The sequence below is a fragment of the Pteropus vampyrus genome, unplaced genomic scaffold, assembly GCF_000151845.1.
Source record: "Pteropus vampyrus isolate Shadow unplaced genomic scaffold, Pvam_2.0 Scaffold931, whole genome shotgun sequence".
Lineage (NCBI taxonomy): Eukaryota > Metazoa > Chordata > Mammalia > Chiroptera > Pteropodidae > Pteropus > Pteropus vampyrus.
In genome coordinates this window covers 104573-114591 of record NW_011889712.1, presented here as the reverse complement: position 1 = coordinate 114591, position 10019 = coordinate 104573, and the positions used below count along the sequence as shown (strand labels likewise).

General features: G+C 34.6%; 1 pseudogene; it reads right to left on the bottom strand.

The window, feature by feature from the left end:
- Positions 1-9537: 9537 nt before the first annotated feature.
- LOC111734269 lies at positions 9538-9656 on the bottom strand (annotated as a pseudogene).
- Between the last annotated feature and the right edge of the window lie 363 nt (positions 9657-10019).

The following is a 10019-nucleotide window of genomic DNA, read 5'->3' as shown; positions in this document are numbered from 1 at the left end:
ATATATACATATATATGTATACATATATATGTGTGTGTGTGTATACATATATATATATGTATACACACACACACATATGTATATATATACACACACACATATATACACACACACACATGCATAATAAATTTGGTCAGCTTTTTCCTGCTAATCTCTCATGTTAATTTGATTTTCAGTCTAGCCAGAAGACCCTTGAAGGTAGAAGGATAATTAAATTTGTCCACCCTGCGGTGTATGCTCTGATGTTTTCTATTAAAGAAATGCTATCATGTTATCTATTGCTCTATTGAACTTTATCTTTTGACATTTATTATTTATGTACAAAAAATCATATTGTACTTACACTTAGAGCTTATTATGATTGACTTAGGCCAAAATGTATGTAATTTTGATCTAGACTAATTAATAGAAACATAATTTTATAATTCTTCTCAGTGATTATGAATCACATTACATTTACAAAGACATTTTACGAATTAACATATGAAATGATAATGAAATATTAGCTATATGACAAAATAACAGAACTACTGCCTTCTAAGCTAGAAATGGTAAATATATGTACAACATAGGATACTGCGATTATGCTGTTTTAAATCCTGAGATCAAATATTACTTATTATCCTTGATTACATTGCATAGATTGGTAAAAGCTTTGTGAGTACTTTTGTAATGATTATTACTCTTTGACTAATGCTAGTGTTCTTACAATTATGTAGAATCAAAATAATTAATATAAGAGACATGAAAACTTGGAGACTTTATTTCATATTTAATTATGCAGGAAAGGCATATATCTTATTTTTAGGAAAAAGTATCCCAAATTGTACTAATGGACACATTGAGAGATTTACAAGAACAAAGTAAACCAAGCAAATATTATATGTGTGCGTGTGCATACAAATATATAAACATTCTTGCAGACTAATATTTTTAACTTATTATTTTACATGCAATTACTATGCTCTTTTTATTGTTGCAATACCTGTAATATGTATCTGTTTTCTGTTATGTGCCTCCCGAAACATTAATTTCATGCTACAAGAATCATGCCCAAACTATACATTAAGAACATATATTGAGATAAGCATAAGCATATTTTTGAGTTACGTAAGGAGATGAGAAAGAAGACGTCACTGTCTTCAAGGAGTTTGTATTCTGGTGGAGAAGGTATGATGCGTAAGCATAAAAATAAGTAGTAACACCAAAGAAGTATGTGCCTAATTGCTATAAGAGAAAGACAGACATGCATGGTTTGAGTGTAAAGAAAATAAATGCTGTGGTGAACTAAATGGCTTCTTGATTGAGGAAGAAAGTGGACAATGTATTTGAAGCAAAAACTGGTTTTGTTCAATGCAGTTGATTCTGATTAGTGTAGGTGGAAGACGAATGAGAAAGGATTGAGGAAGAAAATTACAGGAAAAAGCTTGAGGAAAGGAAGTTACCAGGTGAGTTCAGAGCACAGTGGGCAACATAGAAGTATGTATGAATTCACGAAGAAGAGAAATTAGAACAAATAAGTAAAAAAAAATATCATAAAGCAGTGTTTCTCAAAATATGGTTTCTGAATTACCTGATGTTAATCACTTCAGATGCTTGTTTAAAATATTTTTTGTACTATTTTCCATAAGCCTACAGAGCTAAGATATCTGGAAGTAGAACAGGGAAAACTGAGTATGTAGGATGCCACCTGTACATTTTTAGTTTTAGTTTTTTCACATCAAGTTAAAATATGAATGAGGAAAATATGCACTTGCAGATTCTTACTAGGGAGAGAAATAACATGACAAAGCTTAGTTCACTGTGTATGACAGCTTGGAAATAGAGTAAATGTTAAAAGAACAGTCCATGTCTGAACAAGTATTGGGATATATCTTAGGGTTCTGCAGATAAACAGAACTCATAGGTTTGATACATGGATGGATGGATGGATGGATGGATGGATGGATGGATGGATGGATGGATGGATAGATAGATAGATAGATAGATAGATAGATAGATAGATAGATAGATAGATAGATAGATAGATAGAGAGATACAGATAGATAATAGACAGACACAGACAGACAAATGTATGATAGGAACAAACGTAGAAATAGATAAATTGATTTTGAGGAATTGGATCACATGATTACGAAGACTTAAGAAGTGCCGTGGCCATGATTGTCTCTCTGTAAGTTGGAGGCTCAAGAATGTTGGTGGTATAATTTCAGTCCAAGTTCAATGGCCTGAGAACCAGGAGTGAATGGAAAGTGTAAACTCTAGTCTGTGTGAAGACTCAGAGACCAAGAACGCCAATGTTGGAGGGCAGAAGAAGATGGATGGTCAAGCTCAAGTAGAGAGAACATTTGTTGTTTTTCCACCTTTTTTTGCACTTACTGTTCAAGCCCTCATCAACTGGGATGATACCCACCCACATCGGTGAGAATGACCTTCTCTACTCAGTCTACTGATTCAAGTCAAAAATGATATTTCACTCAAAAATAATATTTCACCAGCTATCTGGGCTTCCCTTAGTTCAGTCAAGTTAATGCATAAAATTAATCATTATAGCACATGAGATGGGGAAAATATAGGATATATAAAAGAAAAGTTGATAGAACTTGATGACTGGCAATGAAGAGAAAGGAATAAAAAAAGATAATTTTATACTTTTGATCCTAGGTAACATAACTTAAGTCAAGAAAATCGTTGGAAATAAGAAATTTAAAATTTAAAGAGGTTCAAGACTGAGCATCTAGACTTTGGAAGAAATCATATAGAATGATTACTTAAGCCAAAGGATAGTTATGCAAAGAGTCACTAGCGTCATATGATATAAACATAAAATGAAGTTTAATTTGGGAAATCAGGCAGAAAAGCATCAAAGAAAGAAAAGCATCTTTCAGTTTTCCTAACCCATAGAGAGAAGAACCTGTTTTGTACATATCCGAACACAGCACGAAAAGAGCTAAGAGCAACAGACTAAAAGTAGTACTTCTCAACGTATTGAAAGGGAATTTGGAAGTGAGGTAAGGAAAAATGCATTTGCCATGTAACAATGGGAGCTTCCTACACAAGGAAACATATCCTAAAGCAGGGGAGCTGATGAAGCTAAGCAGCTTGTACCTGGGAGAGGCAGTTTAGCTCCACTGAGCCATTCCTGATCCAATGACCTACTTAGATGTTTCTCTGTCAAAAGAGAAGAACTAATGAGCCTCCAAGGCCATCCAGTCCTGTTGCTCTGAGAGACTGGCAGGAGAAAAGGGCAAAAGACTGAGTTTGGAGAAGCCCTTCATTGAGCGAATGAGAGAAAGAAACACTGAAGAGGCCATGGGAAAGAGGAGTTAACAGCGTGTAATGATGGCCTGTTAGCTAAAGGAGAGGAATAATTACAAGAGAGGTAGAGGATGGTGAAAACATCAATCATTACTAATGTTCAAGAAAATTTACAACTAAAGAAAATATGTTTAGTGGCTTTCGGTTTGACCACACAATAATTACATTTAATGTCAAATAGTGACAACTTTTCTGTGGAAGAAACAGGAAAATTACAGTATGTAAAGGATATCTTGGTTTTATCTACACAGTACACAATCGACAATTTAGTGTATTCTTGAATATTTCCTGATTTTTTAATTTTTATATTTTTGAGGCCTGCATTTCAGTTTAATTTACATTTTATATTAATCCAAAAGCACAAACTGAGAATTTTATATTTCAAAAATAGGACACATAAATTTACTTTGTCATTCTTTTTAAATCATTATTCAAAACACAAGTCTTCTTGCAAAGCTAATTCATTTTTTTATCTCCAGGAACTTTTATAAGTTTAATTAATCAATCCTGTTCCTGTTTTGCTTCCTCTTGATATCTTGTACCTAATTAGTCTCCTATGTCATACCTTAAAAATAATTGCAGACAAACAATTTAAGGGAAATCATTATTTTAATGCTGTCTGTCACTTTCAGGTTTCAACGTCTATTCTCAGTTATTTATTTACAGCATATGATTTTATCAAGATTCCTTGATAGAGATTGCTATGCTTATGTTTTATTAAAATGCACAAGGCAGTTGGATACTCTAGCCAGTCAGGCATCTCAGTTTAACTAATGGAAGATTCCTATTAGATGATATTCCATAAATGCTGAAATACACACGAGATTAAAGGACACGAGGTAAAGAGAAATTTTATAAAAAATGTTTATTAAAAATATAACTCAGATGATTTACCAATGGCACTCATATTAAAAATTACTTTAATAGAATAGTAGAGAAAAGGCAGGTACCTAAAAATTTAATGTAATAAATTGTTCAAGTTCCCCTGACTTTGGTATCAGACAGGCCTGGCTTCCATACACATCTTTCTTCTTTACTAACCTCACTAAGCTTTAGAATCTTCAACATTATATATCAGGATACATATTACTACACCTCTTAGGATGTTTGAAAATTTCAAACAAAATGATATCTGCAAAGTACTTATGAGAACAACATCCAATTTAAAAAGCTATAATTGTTATTACTATTATTTTTTATTGTTATTACTAGCTATGATATCTTTGATTGACATTTAAAAATATGGCAATCACATACAAAAAATGCTTCATTTATTCCTCTTAATAATTGTAGATGGGATTCCATGTGTGTTTTCTCTAAGTTCTGTGTAATCAATGGTTATAGTTTGGGACATATTAGAAAAGCAGTCACACCTTTAAGAGTCTTTAAATTTGAGTACCCTGATTTTTATTGACAATCAGGTAATGTGTGAAGAAAAACACAGACAATATTTCCTCCCAAATTAATGTTTATAATAATATCACTTATTTTGCAAAAAAGAAATTATGAAATAAAAGGTATTTAAGTTTTGAACACTAAGTGGAAAATATTTATTTTATAATGTCTTTGGTACTTGGGGACGGGAAGATACAGCCCCTATTTTCTGATATGAACTAAATTGGGAATGTGTTATATTTAGTCCTTAGAAAGTATTTAATGAACTCTTGTTAATCAGGGGCTTTTAGATCCTGCAATTTTCACTAAATTCAAGCGTTATTTTTAATTTTTTCAAAATTTCTAAGAGGAAAAAAAGTTTTTGAAACAACATAAACTTGTAAAATTAGAAAAGTTCTAGTAAATCAGCTATTTAAATTTCCAAGCATCGGTCATACTAAAAGTAACAATTCAATTTTCATTATGATAGAAAGTGAAATCTTCACTATAATATTTCAATAATGTGTCACTTCTCTATACCTCTCCCCACACTGCTCACCTAAATATTTAAATAGTCAACCGTATTTAGGGTATAAATTAGTTTTTGAAAAGGTAAGGTAGAATTTCTTGGTTTCTCTGCCAAACATCCCTTCTTCCCTTACTTTGGACACAGAACTCCATTTATTTTTCCTTCCTTGGGTTACTATGCCTCAATATTCCTCATGCTCTTAGTGAAAATGTCAATCACAGTACTCTGTACTCCACTCTTGGCCAAGGGTACATGTATGTCTTCACCCAGGCTAATCAGATGCTCTCCCTCAGACAGTTGACCCCTGTGCTTTAGGTACAAGAACCCAGGTGTCTTTTCTTCTGCTGTCAAATGAAAGCTCAAGAAATCCCACGAGTTCTTAAAAACGTGGTTCTAGTTAATAGAAAGTACTATGATCATGATAAGTTTTAAAAGTAAAAGATTCTCTCATTCAATATAGCAGTCAATATTTCAAATTTTCTTTAATGGTAAAATTTTTCTCTCTTCCTAGCTATGGTCCTGGAAAGTCTACTGCTTTTAGAGAAGAGGATGTAAAAGATTTCCTTTTTCTCTATTCATCACCTCCTTGCCAGTTTACTAGAAACTGCTTTTTTTTTTTAACACTCAGGTTGCCATCATCTGCAGTTGGAGACTGAAGAGAAAGGATTAGTAGGGTGGGGAGGGATGTTCCAAATTCATTATTACTATTGTGAAGTGGTTGAACATGCTTTGGGTCAGACTTGTGTTTAAAAGAGACATTGTTCATGGGTCACTTTTGGCACTGGAGTGCTCTCCTGCAGCAACTTGGTTAGGGCAGCATCTTTCACTTAGTTCCATTTTATTACTTCAGGAGAAATTCAGCAGTTCATCTCCAGCATTTGTTGTTTGCATTCTCATCACTTCTTCCCGTTAAATAGGATTTACAAAAACTAACATTTGCAATGTGTCCCAGATGTGGACTTTGAGTATCATTCACAGGCTCTTTGCCTCCATAATTCTATGAGTACAGGCTTCTTTTAAGGTCGCTTTGCTGTTCCTCTGCTCCAGCCATCACAACAGCTTTTCATCTCTATAGTTTACATTCTGCATTACCTAACAGGTCTCAGACATGAATTCACTGTGCCCTATGAAACATAAGGACACAGTGGTCTTCCTCCAGTTGTCAACATTAAAATTGAGAAGAAAGTATGTATCCTCACAACCCCACCTCTTCTGGGGCAGGGTATGCACAACTGGTGGGATGAGAAACAAAGCAAATACTTTACAACTTTTTTCCCTCAAAGGACTATTTCACGCAAAATCTTTGCTTCACCTATTTTTTAAAATTTATTTTTAATTAGTTAATTTTTTTTGGTTACATTGACTAACGAAGTCCAGTAAGTTTCAGATGTACAATTTAACAGTAAGACACATATATATTGCATTGTGTGCTCCCCTCGCATAGTTAGATTTCTTTCTGTCACCACATATTTGACCCCTCTTATACCATCTATCTACCCCCACTACCCTCTGTTAACGACTAGTCTATTGTCCATGTCCATGAGTCTCTGTTTATTTATCCTGTTCATTTGTTGCTTTTAGGTTTATATCCCATATATAAGTGATATTATGTGGTTTTCAACATTCCCTGTCTGGTTTATTTCTCTTAACATGATTATCTCGGGGTCTATGTAGGTTGTCACAAATGGCGATATTTCATCTCTTCTCATGGCTGAGTAATATTCCATTGTATATATGTACCACAGCTTCTTTAGCCAATCATCTATCGTAGGACACTTCGGTTGCTTCCATGTCCTGGCCATTGTGAATAGTGCTGCTATGAACATCAGTGTGCTAATATCTTTCAGATATGGGTTTTCAAGTCTTTGGGGTAAATACCCAGGACGGGGATTGCTGGATCATATGGTAGATCAATTCTTAGTCTTTTGAGGAACCTCCATACTGTTTTCTATAGTGGCTGCACCAATTTGCAGTCCCACCGGCAGAGTATGAGGTTTCCTTTTTCTCTGCGTCAACTCCAACATTTGTTAGTACTTGTTCTGTTGATTATAGCTATTATAACAGGTATGAGATGATATCTCATTGTGGTTTTCATTTGCATTTTCCTAATACCTAACAATGTCGAGCATCTTTTCATACATTTTTTGGCTATTTGTATGTCCTCTAGGGAGAAGTATCCGTTCAGGTCCTCTGACCATTTTTTGATTGGATCGTTTGTTTTTTTGTTGTTATTAAGTCGTATGAGTTCTTTGTATATTTTTGATATCAGGCTCTTATTGGAGGCATTGCTTGCAAATATATTTTCTTGTTCAGATGGTTGTCTCTTTGCCTTGTTGACAATGTCTTTTGCTGAGCAGAAGCTTTTTAGTTTGATGTATTCCCATTCATTTATTTTTGTTTTTACTTTCCTTGTCTTTGATGTAAAATTCATAAAATCTTCTTTAAGTTCAAAGTCCTTGAGATTAGTTCCTATGTTTTCTTCTATGCATTTTATTGGTTCCAGTGTTATATTCAGGTCCTTAATCCATTTTGTGTTAATTCTGGTGTGTGGTGATAGAAAAAGTCTAGTTTCATTCTTTTGCATGTGGCCTTCCAATTTTTCCGGCACCAATTATTGAAAAGGCTTTCCTTTCTCAACTGAATGTTTTTGGCTTTTTTTTTTCATCAAAAATTATTTGCCCATATTGTTGCAGGAAGTACACCCGACAAAGGAATTCAGACACTCAGACAACTTTGTTATAGGAAGGAGAATTTATTAGGCCAGCCGAGCGTGTGGGGTTAACAACTCCATGCACGTGCTCCCCCTAGTTGGATTTATTACAGCTTATATACGTTTGCAGTGTCCATGCAAGGGGCACGTGATTCCTTTGCCTGAGGTTTCACATGTACCTCCTTACTCAACATGGATACTTGGAGCTTCGGGTGAAGAGGCTGCAAGTGGGGAGGAATTTCCAGACCACAGGTCTCATCTATTTACAGGTCATTTTGCCTTGTAGAATGCACGATTTTGGCACTATCAACACTGTTCTCAGAGAGACGGTACACTGAGACTATAAGCAGGAAGTAGCACTTATTGATGCTGGCACCAGCTCAGCAGATTCCTCTCTAAAGGGTGAGCTCTAATTGTAACATAACAAGCAGTTTTACACAGTCTTGTTATTCCTACACAGCTACAGAGGTAAGGAAGAACATCACTTGGTTGCAAGCTATCAATCAACAGATGTGAGCTTGCGAGTCCTTGATGGTGGGTATGTAACTGTGGGAAAACATTCGCTGAAGAGCACTGGACAGAATAGGGAGAGAGAGCAGTTTTAACTGGCTGAGTCGGTTATTTCTGCAGGCCCTTTGCTTTGCATTTTTTTTTCAGATGCCTCTTTTCCTCTCTCAATATAAATATGGATTTACTTCTGGACTCTCGATTCTGTTCCACTGTTCCATGTGCCCGTTTTGCTGCCAATACCATGCAGTTTTGATTACTGTCACTTGGTAGTGTAATTTGAAGTCGGGCAGAGTGATGCCTTCAGCCTCATTCTTTTTTCTCAGTATGGCATTGGCAATTCAGGATCTTTTGTGCATTCATACAAATCTGATGTTTTGTATTCTATTTCTTTAAAAAATGCCAATGGGATTTTGATGAGGATTGCATTAAATCTGTATAATGCTTTAGGTAACATGGTCATTTTAAGTATATTGATTCTTCCAATCTAAGAACACAGAATATTTTTCCATTTCTTTGTATCGTTTTCGATTTCTTTCAATAGGGTCTTGTAGTTTTCATTAAATAGTCCCTTCACGTGTTTCATTAAATGTATTCCTAGGTATTTTATTCCTTTGTTGTAATTGCAAAGGGAATTATTTTTTTCAATTCTTTTTCTGACGCTTCATTGTTAGAGTATAGGAACGTTATGTATTTTTGAAAGTTGATTTTGTATCCAGAGACTTTACTGTATTTGCTTATTGTGTCTAGCAGTGTTCTTGTGGAGTCTTTAGGGTTTTCTATACAGAGAATCATGTCATCCACGAATAGTAACAGTTTGACTTCTTTGTTTCCTATGTGGATGTCTTTTATATCTTTCTCTTGTCTGATCGCACTCATTAGGATTTCCAATATTATATTGAATAACAGTGGCAATAGTGGACAACCTTGCCTTGTTCCTGATCTTAGAGAAAAGGTTTTTAGTTTTTCACCATTAAGTATAATGTTGGCTGAGGATTTGTCATAGATGTCCTTTATATGTTAAGGTACTTTCCTTCTATATCGATCTTATTAAGTGTTTTAATCATAATTAGAGGATGTATCTTTTTTTTTTTTTTTACGCCTATAGCACCCGGTCTTCTTAGGTGGTCTCCCATCCAAGTACTATCCAGACCCTACCCTGCTTAGCTTTCGAAATCAGGCGAGATCGGGTGTGTTCAGGGTAGCATGGCCATTGTCTGGATGCTATATCTCGTCTAAGGCTTTTTCTGCATATATTGATATGATCATATATTCTTATCTTTTAATTTGTTCATGTGGTGCATCACATTAATAGATTTGCATATACCAATCCATTCCTGTGCCCCTGGGATGAAGACCACTTGATCATGGTATATAATGTTTTTAATATGTTGCTGTATTCTTATTTAGGATTTTTGCATCTGTGTTCATGAGAGATATTGGCGTGTATTTTTCTTTTTTTGTGTGTGTGATATCTTTATTAGGTTTTGACATTAAGGTGATATTGGCCTCATAAAATGAGTTGAGAAGTATTGCCTACTCTTCAATTTTTTGGAAGAGTTTGAGGAGAATAGGTATTAA